Source organism: Perca fluviatilis, chromosome 5 (assembly GCF_010015445.1).
Source record: "Perca fluviatilis chromosome 5, GENO_Pfluv_1.0, whole genome shotgun sequence".
Classification (NCBI taxonomy): Eukaryota; Metazoa; Chordata; class Actinopteri; order Perciformes; family Percidae; genus Perca; species Perca fluviatilis.
This window is the reverse complement of record NC_053116.1, coordinates 38,313,765-38,325,524: the sequence shown is the minus strand read 5'-3', so window position 1 is coordinate 38,325,524 and position 11,760 is coordinate 38,313,765. Positions and strand designations below refer to the sequence as shown.

General features: G+C 38.5%; 1 long non-coding RNA gene across 1 annotated transcript; it reads left to right on the top strand.

Moving 5' to 3' along the window:
* The first annotated feature begins 2,532 nt into the window (after positions 1 to 2,532).
* LOC120558304 lies at positions 2,533 to 10,239 on the top strand. The gene is made up of 4 exons (XR_005639086.1): positions 2,533 to 2,629; positions 3,588 to 3,642; positions 6,926 to 7,033; positions 10,122 to 10,239. It is a non-coding gene; the product is annotated as an uncharacterized LOC120558304 (long non-coding RNA).
* The last annotated feature ends 1,521 nt before the right edge of the window (positions 10,240 to 11,760 follow it).

Genomic DNA, 11,760 nt, shown 5'->3' with positions numbered 1-11,760 from the left:
CAGTTTGCTTGATTTGAGCAACCTTTTATATTATGGTTTTGATAGTTTAGTTATGCCATCTCATTGCTGGACTACCATACCTGATATTCAAGCTCATTTGAAGGTTTGGTGCAGTTCAGCTTTATTGCTTGCCATCCATTCTCCTTTTTTCCCCACCATGGATACTTCTGATGTTGCTTCAGATCTGCATCTTATCCCTACATTTCATTTACATATAGATAATATAGTATAAGCTAACAATGATGAATACATTGTTACTTTTGTAATTAACTTTAAAAAGCTGTAAGGCCTAAAGAGAACTATGAATACAATTCTGAAAACTTTAAGCTCATGTATTAATAACAATACTCCAAACCATATAATTTCTATGGTTCAGACTGCTTAAAGCTGCTTACACATAAAAGCCGGCAAAATGCGCTCTGCGGCGGAGCCAATCCATTGAGAGCAGTGCGCCCAACTAGGCACTCGCTACCCTGGCATCATGCACCTCTCAGAATTGCCGGGTGCTCAGCTTGCTCTCAGCACAATTACATTTTTTCACTCAAATTCTAAATCAAACAGGACATCTTAAAGGCCCCTTTCAGTGTATTTTGACATATTTATGGTATTTTTATTTTTTTGAGTCATTTTCATGACAATTTTGAGTAACAAGTGAGAGGCAGTTTCTGTGTTGTTCTAATAATTGTCTCATTTGTGGTCTGATAAACACTGACTTTATCAAATTGGAAGTTTCTAATATATTATAGAAGAGTTTAGACCAAAGATTGGCGGGAGACACAACTGTTTTAGAACATTGCAGTTTCAGCAGTCTAAACTGGCTCATCTCAGCTGGACACAAACCGGCTAATGGTGTTGCTGCGACTCAGCTGGTCAAGTCTCAAGAGGCTGGTTTTAAAAGCGTTAGAGGCGTCTTCTGTTTCAACAGAAGTCAGCTGGTTAGTGAGCTTACAAACTATAGAAATAAAATGATCCATAATGCATTTATTTCTGTTACAAACTCTCAGCTGGTGGAAATGGCAGTTTTAGACAGTGGCTCAACGAGCGCTGCAACCAGGGTTTGTGGTGGAGCGAGTTAGAGAGAGATTGAAGAGAGGGAGCTGCGTTAGAACAAAGTTGAGAATCAGAGAACTACAATATATGAAATATATTTTGATGAATGTTATGAACATGTAAGATAAAAATATGTATATTTATTATTAATTAATTTTGTATTGATGGGGAGAAAAATTTATTAATTTAGTATAAAAAAACCCAATAATAATGAAGAAATTAATTTCAAATAATGCCAAATATTTGTCTGCTTATATGCTAAAACTTTCAGTGTTTGTAGCGTATGGTTTAAATTATAGTCTTAAATTGAGCTAATGTTACCACATTTAAAGAGAAACACTGTTACACACAATCTGTCATGTTCAAGTCCCCATCCTGACCACCCCACCCCCACTCTGGCCATGCCTTTACCATGTGGCAAACATGAGGTGTGTTTGCCTGCGTGTCCAGGCCCTCCCCTTACATTAGGTGAGTTTGGCGTGGTGTGAACTCAAATATCAACTGAACGGATAAGAGCGCTGACATGCACAAGCATCTATACCAGGGGTGGCCAACCAGTTCAGAATAAAGAGCCACAATAAAACCGCACCAGCAGCAAAAGCCACACAACACATGCAGGTCCACATTACAGCAACAACCATGACTTCCATATCTAATGAAGCTCATAATACATAACAGTTTTTCATAGTTTTTTTTTTTACTTAGATGGACTCAGTGGGAAACCTGACAGTCTTTGTTACCCACAATCCTTTTTAGGTCTGATTGTACTTCGGTTGTGGCCCCTCTTTCACTCATTTGTCACTAGAGGGGCTTTCAAACAATCTGACTCAGCAGTGAAAGGGTTAATATTGAGGAAGGTGATCTGGGGCTGCTTTGTTTTCCTCAGGCTGCAGAATCTGTCCATAAAAAACTCTGCTGCGTTATTTTTTATTTTAAAATAATTGTCAGATGCATTCAAGTGCTTTTTTAACCAATCTGAAATGTTTCAAAAAGTTTAAAAAAAAAAAATCCACCAATAACACAGCCACACAGTAAGAGCCTCAAAGGAGAAGGCACAGAGCGCATGACGCTCACAAGACCCACAGGTTCGCCACCCTGATCTATACAGATATTTTGATGAATGTTATGAACATGTAAGATAAAAATATTTATTATAATTATTATTAATTTTTTCCTAATGAGGAAAAATGTATCCATTAGTATGTACACTTGTCATTGGCTTAATTTTGAGGAAAAAACTAACTAATAATAAATTAAAAATTAAAAATAATTATTTTTATTTCAAGTTAAGCCAAAAGCATTAGTCTGCTTATATGCTGAAAGGTTTCAGGGTTACGTTTGGTTTCGATCGTTTTCTCAAATTGAGCTACTGGCCGCGGTTAAAGAAAAACACTGTTACACCGTATGTCATGTTCAAGTCCCCATCCGACACGCCCATCCCCCACTCTGGCCATGTGGCCAGTGTGTATGACGAGTCCCCATGGTGTCCAGCCCCTCCCCTCACGTAAGCTGTGAACTCTGCGTCAGATCTTCACTGCATGGACGAGAGCAGGCTGGAGTCATGGATCAGGGAGAGATGGTGAGTCTAAAATTGATTTTACTTCCATTTAAACCGTTTACAATTCTGTTTAAAATAGATTTGTACTGTTTTCACATGTAAAGCAACTCTTATAGATACATTTGAAAATAAAATGTTAGAAGGCTAACTTATATCTTGTCAGCCAAATAAGTTAATGCTAGCTAGTTTACTGGCAGCTAACATTACAGTTTATAAACCAACACCATCTTAGTTTACAGTAAATTGTGCCGTCGTCGTGTCAAATGGAAACCTTAGTTTAGGACAGTAGCAGGTGTGGTTCTCAGGACCAGGTCAGCCATTTTGTAATGTGCATGTCGCGTGACCTTTTGCCATTTTGCAACTTTTACCATACGTGTGTGTGTGTGTGTGTTGGGGGGTTTAAACAAAAGTATAAATCAAGAGATGGCTGCAGTAATGTTAAATGCACTGATACTGAGCTGAAATGAAGTGTACTGCAACATGTGTCTTGCAGTCAGAATCAGATAGTGCTGTGTGTGTGGAGGTGGGGGGTGTTGAGTGAGAGGGAGTGGTGACTACAGAAGGAGGGGGCTGGGGAACTATTTTCTCCAGAGATAAATATGTTGTACTTAAAGATTTTCCCATAAAAAAACCATCCTATCATGTTTTCTGGACTAATATTTGACAGTTTTGTAGTGTTAATTGGTTTATAAGCTTGTATTGTAATCTGCATATTTATTTATTACACATTGAGCATTAGTATGGCTTAAGAAAGATGTATAATGTTGAAAGCCCCTTTAGACTCAAAGTTTTCATTATTTTGTCAGACACAATGGAAATATAAATTTTTGTAGCTATTAATTTATTGAAAATATGGACATACAGTGTTATACTACCTCTCTGATGGTGCATGTGACACGTACTGCCTAATCTACTGTTAATAAACTGGAGAAATGCAGCTAAAATGTGTGACTAATATGATATATGATATGACTTGCAGGAAGAAGATTTGACAACCATTCATGGTCACCGTGACAGCCCTTTAAATTCTTCAGGTCAGTAAAGTGATGATTAGGACAACTCGTAATATGAATTTGCACTTAATGATCTCTTTTTGGTCATTTTGCTGGTACACATTAAATATCTGCTATAGAATGTTTGTTTGGAAATATTGTCATGGAAATCAGTGTTGGTTTGGTGCATGAGACTCAGAAAGTTGATGTGTTGCATGGCAAAGGCTCGATTTGCACGAGTATTCCACCTGCAGTTTTGTTGATAAATCCAACTTTCTGAGTCTCATGCAGGGTTATCTCTGCCATTATAGAGCTTAGGGGCAGCGCCAAAGCATATAAACATAAAAACAATTTGGACATCATCTGGACTGCAAACATAGACTGTATAGAAGCCGATGAACAGGAGGGGCTCCTGCTTGTTGTCTTCTGGACACGTGCTGTATGATGGACACAAACAGTGTTACAACCACACACACACACCATGCATGTTGCACCGCGCATTGGAGTACAACCGACACATTAGATAGTGTGTGGTGGAAAAAGAGAGGGACTGTGAGTATAAAGTTAATAATCATTTGCATAATAGATGTGAATGTAGAATTTTAGTCTGTGTACAGTATATCTGTTGGTAATTGCTACAACTCCTCAAGACCAAAGCCAAGTTCCCGTCTCCTGCTTGCTACCTGCTGGTTTAAAGTGAAACGGTTAGCCAGCCCGGCACAGAGCTAGCGACAACTTTAGCTAAGGTTCACTCACCAACCGTGGGCTGACCTTTAAGGTGGACAAGCTATTCTCATTTTAGTGACAAGCTCCTCCAAGTTTTGCTTCTAATGATCCTTCCCTAGCTGCAACCAACAACAACTCGGCTAAGCTTTTGCAAAAATAACTGTTTAATGACATCACCAATATGCAAATGAATGTGTGACGTCATTGCACCTAAGCGCTCTGAAATCTCAGGGAAAACCCTGTCATGCACTGTCACACATCAAACAATGCAATGTATGAAACATCCTCAACATTCTATGGCTGCCATCTTATAGTTTACCAAATGAGATTACCCTGATGTCTCTATAGCGTTTCAATTTGATCTATTTAAGTTCTGTTGTAAACATATTTATCTCCTGTCATATCTTTACTAATGACTATATCCCCATTAACACTCTCTGACAGTGCCTTGAAGAAATAGATACTTGGATGTCACAGAACTTCCTCCAGCTTAACAAAAATAAAACTGAGGTGGTAGTTTTGGGAAAGGAGGAAAGATGCAAACTTTCTACCTTGCTTGAAAGGAAGGGCTTAATAGCAAAGAAAGTGGTAAAAAAACAACCTTGGTGTCCTTATAGATAATGATCTAAATTTTAGCAGTCACATTAAAACAGTCATAAAATCATTATACCTTCATCTTAAAAATATCAATAAACTAAAAGAATATATTTCAAAGGAGGATCTTGAAAAAAATCATACATGCTTTCATTTCTAGTGGGATTGATTATTGCAATGTGCTGGACTCCCTAAAAAGACTTTAAAACCACTCCAAATGGTACAGAATAGTGCAGCCAGGATCCTTACTAAAACAAAAGAACAGATCATATTACGCCAGTCTTAAAGTCCTTACACTGGCTCCCAATTTAATACAGAATGGATTCTAAAGGCACTTCTGTTAGTTTTTAAGTAACTAAAGGGGATGGGACCAAACTACCTGCATGACATATTCCAACAACATTCTCAACCAAGACACCTTAGATTAAAACATTAGCACTACTACTGGAAACCTACTGTCAGAACAAAACAGGGGGAAGCAGCTTTTAACCACTATGGTGTCGATCTTTGGACCAACTTCCAGAGGACATAACAAAATCTGAACTTGGAAATTGAGATTTTCACTCATAGAAAACATTCTCACAACCTTGATCTGAATGTAATAACACTAATTCACAAATGTGTAGATTTATTTTACCATAGATACAATGACAGTAGCAAATTTGTAATGCAAGCGTTTACTGATTTTTATATATTATTATTATTTATATTAAACAATGATGGGTAAATGTTGCATTACAAGTTTACAACTATCGTTATATCTGTAAAAATCAATCTACACATTTGTGAAAGTCTTTAATGTGAATATTTTTCAATAGGTGGAACATTTTCTCTCACGTTTTGCACCATATTTACCTTCATAGTCATAAATTATTGCGGAAAGGCAGAAACATTAGCTATTTGTTTACAATGTTGTTTTCCCTGTGTATGTATTTTTTAAAGTGGAAAATGTAAACAGACCAACAGCTACCTGTAATGACTGCCTATAACTGCACCCTCAATAATAATGTGATCATCAGCTACAAGTTTATGAGAAAAGTTCAGCAGCATCATAATTCAATTCAATTTTATTTATAGTATCAAATCATAACAAGAGTTATCTCGAGACACTTTACAGATAGAGTAGATCTAGACCACACTCTATAATTTACAAAGCCCCAAAAATTCCCCCAAGAGCAAGCAGTTCGACAGTGGCGAGGATAAACTCCCTCTTAGGAAGAAACCTCGGACAGCACCATAAGAAGAGCTGTAGCTAGTAACATTAGCATTATGTTTTATTATGCTTAGCAACTGTATTTATTCAGTCACAGCATTCTTGCCATAGGCCCTCATACATGTTATCGGTTCATTATGGCGCTGCTTAGCGAAGCTCCGCGCCGTAAGTCAACTAGCCTGCAACACAAATCAAACAGCCTACCTTTCTGTCATGCCAATGTAAACTTCCTACTTTTCAAGCAAACACACCTAGCAATCTCTTCCTCTCTCTGCATCATGTTTTTATTGAACAACATGGCATCATGACTGGCTTAAGTGGGCCATTGCAGGATGATCCAGTATTTAGCCTGAGTTGTAGGTTTCATATTTTTTCCAAGTAAGGTTTTGCTTTGTGTAAGTCATTGTATTGTAGATTTTGTTTTATAAAATCACAGTGTTGTACATAATCTCAAATAATAATAAGCCTACATGAATCCCACTATAATATGTCACATTTTCATCATTAGGTTAATCTGGAAAAAAAATGCTTGTTAGGCTTTATCCATCATCATCATCATCAGTGTCAAAGATTACAGCTTTTAAAAGGTCACCAAAAGGTAGAGTAGAGTCAGTCAGTTTAGCAGGTTATACTAGGTACGTTAGATGTGGTGCATAGTAATACTAATATGGAATGTAGTGGGAGAGGAATTCTAAAATAAATTAGTTTTAACAGAACAATTATCAATAAGTAAATGGCATACATTTATTTTAACTAACAACAATAATTGTTTGCTTTGTATTTAATCCCCAGGAAATGGACCAGAGCTCTTCTGACTCTACAGTGATCCTTGAACTAAGTTCCGTCCCTGAAAAGGAGGACATAAGTGTTCCTGAACTCAAGAGAGCAGAAAGTGTATTTGTAAGTTCACATACAATCCAATGCACAACTTGGTCTGACAATAACAGTAGTGGGGGAAATTGTATGGTTTTAACCTGTTAAGTCCGACGGACCTGGTACCGGTTCCACAGCACTAAGTGGTCGCAGCTATTGTAAATTTGTGCTTGTTTAAAACTCTAGCTTAATCACAGCCAAAACATCTTAAACTCTAGACCAATACTTTTCTTAGCCATTTTTAGAAAATATACAAATTTGGCGTCACTACCACTGATGGGATTTGGCCTAACTCCGGTACTTAAATTTGGTATTTAATGATATGGCATTTTTCTGTAATCAATAGTATTAAGGGAGAACTCCTGGCAATTTTTACAATAATCTTGCTATACCTACTGTATGTTAGTACCGTCGATAGCAAAAAATTAGCCGATTCGTTGCTAGCAAAGCGATAATACAGCTAACACCCAGAGCTCTCACTCAGCTAAAGCGGCAGTTTTGGGGGCATAAGATAAAGAGGGCCTTTGTGCCTCTTAACAGACCACAAAATGCAATTAAAACATCTGTACAACATGAACAGGGCCCTTACATGACAACAAGATGCATTTAGCAACTTAGCCATTGTTTAAATTCACCTACCCTGTTAGCTGCTAGCTGCCGTCTGGGATGAGTGAGTGTGTTCAGCGAGCTTTGGTAATAATCATCAGGCAGCAGTTCTGTGTGTATTTGTAGCATATATATATCCATTTTTGTGTGCGTTGGTGAGTTGGAGTCTTGCCAGTGTTGATTGTTGTGGTTTCCTTAGCCGGGCTAGCAGGCCCGGCGGCGTCCTACTTCTGCTTCCTGCCCGCCCTCCTGGCTTACGGCGACCGACAACAATCCAGCAGCCCGCTGGTGCGGTGGATGTCCTCAAGAAGACCATTTAAGCCTTCGCTGCCAAATATTTTTTTTCCCACCTCAAAAATGTAGTAGTAGTACTGTAATATGTATGCTGTAGTGATTATGACCATATTAGTGACTATGTAACTACATGGAAGCGGACCAAATTATGTTTGCCTTGTACAGTAAAATAGTGTTACAGAGCGCTGAAGTCCCGTTTGAATTAAGTTGTAGCAGGAAAAAGGTAAACAGTGTGCAGGTTGGAGGGCGTCGTGTGTGAAGAGTGAAGGCGGAGGCGTTCACAAAGGAAGAAGCTTGGAGTAATGTAACTATGGAGCTAGAGCTAGCCTTCAATAGCGCTATTACTGTACAAGAAACAGGCATCATTTGGCCCGTTTCCATGTAGTAACATAGTCACTAATATGGTCATAACCACTACAGTGCTCAATTACCTATTTTTGAGGGGAAATAAAATATAAATTTTATCAACAAAGGCTTGAATGGTCTTCTGGAAGACCTCCACCAGACCAGCGAGCTCACTGGATTGTTGTCGACCCACGGTAAGCCAGGAGGGCAGGCAGGAAGGAGCTGGGGCGCCGGACGAGGCCTTCTTGACGCTAAGAAGCCACACAATCAGCACAGACAAGACTGCTACTCACCAACGCTAGATGGATCACACACAAAATGGATATAAATGCTACAAATACACAGGGAACTGCTTTGTGATGATTATTACAGAAGCGGGCTGAACACAAATGCATCTAGTTGTCATGTAAGGGGCCCTGTTCATGTTGTACAGACATTTTAATTGCATTTTGTGTCTGTTAAAAGGCACAAAGGCACTCTTTATCTTATGCCACCAAAACTGCTGTTTTAGCTGAGTGGGAGCTCTGGGCATTAGCTGCAGCAGCTCCGTGTAGCTAGCACCGAGGTTCACTTTTTTATTTTTCGTCAGTACTCACATAGGTATAGCAATCAAGATTAACGTAAAAATTGGTTTTGGACAATGATTTACAAAGACAAAGGTAATTGTGAATTTGCATGTGAGCTTAACTAAAGGGATCTGGTCAGCTATGTACAAATGTCTCATGTTATTTAAAGTAGTCCTATGTGATATAAAGCTGATTTTGTAGTAAGTAAATGAAACCGGTACTTACTTGCGCCAGATCAAGGCTAAAAAGGAAGTGCAATACCAACCAGGTGGTTGGTAGAGCGCTACTTGGGTTTTGCTAAAGTAGTTGTTAGGGACTTATGGGGCTGAAAAATTAATCAAAAATATTATCAAAATCACAATATGGCCAAGTGCAATATGTAGATTGAAGAAACAGAGATGCCCTGGCCTACAAATCATGTTTTTCAGATATAGGAAAAAGACCCCAACAAAATATTACATCATCATGAATTTTTACTTTTTAAGTAAAAATGTATATTGTGACAAAAGAAAAGCTTTTATTTTTTTTTCTCTCCATATAGAGGCGGGAAGTATTTAAGTCCGCCCCACCAGGAGACAACAGAAACATGAGTAATCAGCAGGAAGAATGGGAAGGCCGGAATCCTGACACTAAACTAAAGTTATGTCCAACATTACCTGTGTTAGCTTACCTTACAGACTGTAGATAGTCTAAAACTGACATTTGGATATTTGACTTGTTAATAAAATGCTTGCTGCAAAGCGTAACATTGGGCATATTGTTAGCTTAGTGTCAGAATCCCACAGTCTAACCATTCTCTCTGCTGATTCCTCACCTCTATATCCACTTTAGTCATCATAAAAGCTCAGTTTTTTGGTTCCACAACTTATGAAAACTTAGGTTCTGGGTTCTATACATTGTTGGTAGTAAATATCACCCCACGGCAGCTTTTAGGAATGTTTGCGGTTTTGCCAGCAGACAAAATTGAAGATGAGGCACCTTCATCCAATACAAGTCGATGGAGAGCAGAAAGATGTTTTTCCTCTCTGGTGGGAGTATGGGCGATGTGCTGTGTCTCTATTGTGCAGCCCTAGGTGGTTATGAGGTAACATCTAGCAACCATCTAGTTGCCATCTAGTCCCCTTGTAACAACCACACTTTGACAGTTTTTTTCAGTCTAAATGACTTATTATTATTATTATTATTATTATTACGACAATAGAAACCACCTAGTTACTACTGTCCAGACACCCATCATTTTAGATTTTTAATCTTTAAACTCTGCAAGCAATTTTATATTGATTGGCCTTACTTCTTTGTCTAAGGTTCATCAACAATGGCGAGAAAGAAGTGGAGCACCGAGGAGGTCCAGGCTGTGGAGAGCAATCTCATGGACAACATCAACTCTGGCAGGGTTCCTGGTAAAGCCCAGTGTGAAGCATCTATCAAAGGGATCCTCAGAGGTGCTTAGGGGAAAAGAGCTGGCAGGCAGTTAAGTTCTATGTGAAGAACGCATTGATACTTTAAAGCGTCTAGAAAATAACCAATGGAAATCTAAATTGTAATCACTGAACATAATTCTTTTTTGCCATCTAAGTACTTCTACAATCCCACAACTAGGTACAGCGCTTACTTGAATTCAGCTCATATCTGAGCATGCAACGACATTTTATTAAGATTGTTAAAGCTCTTTTGTTTTCAAATTTAATATGTCAACATGCTCTGACTATTATTTCATTGAGTGATGTCATTTACATTTTATCCTAAAGAACATTGTGGTAGTCGGTCATGGGTGGTTGGAGAAATGGAGGTAGAGAGAGACACAGGTTGTAGAGAGTGAAAGGTTTGTAGAGAGAGACAGGTTTGCAGGGAGAGAGACAGGTATGTAGGAAATGAGAGAGACAGGTATGTAGGTAGAGAGAGACAGGTATGTAGAGAGAGACAGGTATGTAGAAAGGAGGAGAGACAGGTATGTAGATTAGAGAGTGAGACAGGTATGTATATTAGAGAGAGAGCTATGTAGGGAGAGATAGATGGGTGAGTAGAAGAAGAAAGTGTTCCTGAACATTTTTTAAAATAAGAAACAGAGGTAAAGAGAGAAATACGTACAGGGAGAGAGACAGGTTTGTAGAGAGAAATCGAGGTCAGCAGAGACAGACAGGTTTGTAGGAAGTAAGACAATAAGGTGAAGGAGAAGGAATGATCATAGCAAAGAGCCAGGACAAATTAATTTGTATATGGATGAGTTGTGATAATAAAGTTAATCTGCAATGTAAACACCATTGCTTCTGTGGCATTTCCTGAATGAACCAGAATATATAAAGTACTACAAGTCAAAGGTTGGTTGGAACAATACCGACAGGAAACGAAGAAAAATTAACAAAACAAATTTACAAGGTGCAGGCAACTGCTGTCACTCACTGTCCCTCAGTTTATGGAAGCAACACAGACTGCTGCCTGCTCACAGCTCTTAGTGTCCTCTCCCAGTAGGACTGGTAATATAATTTAATCTGAGAGCTATAGAAAACATTTTTGGTTCTTATATATATTCATTGGAAATATAGTTTCCAAATGTTTATATATTTGACATGTTAAGTGAGGAAGTTTGGCTCTGTTTTAGGCTCACTAAGGGTGCAATCAGTGGACAGCCTTTGCTCTACAGGAGCGCCAGGTTTTCCTTTGTCACCTGTTTTTCAATGGCAAGGCTGTGCGCACTCAGTCTGTACTGTGCCGATCCGTAACCATGCTCAAATAATCTGCTATGGTGTCCTGTTGATTTAGAGCAACAAAACATGTAGTTTTTAAACAAAACTACATCATCTATTGGAAAATAGATGATGTAGTTTTGTTTATGTCAGTGTAATCTAGTTGAGTTGTTTGTTATGTTGCTGATGCTTTGGTGGAACAGGTTTGTGAACTCAGTTGGGTAAGCGGGTGTCCATTTTTGTTCATCTCTTGGCACTT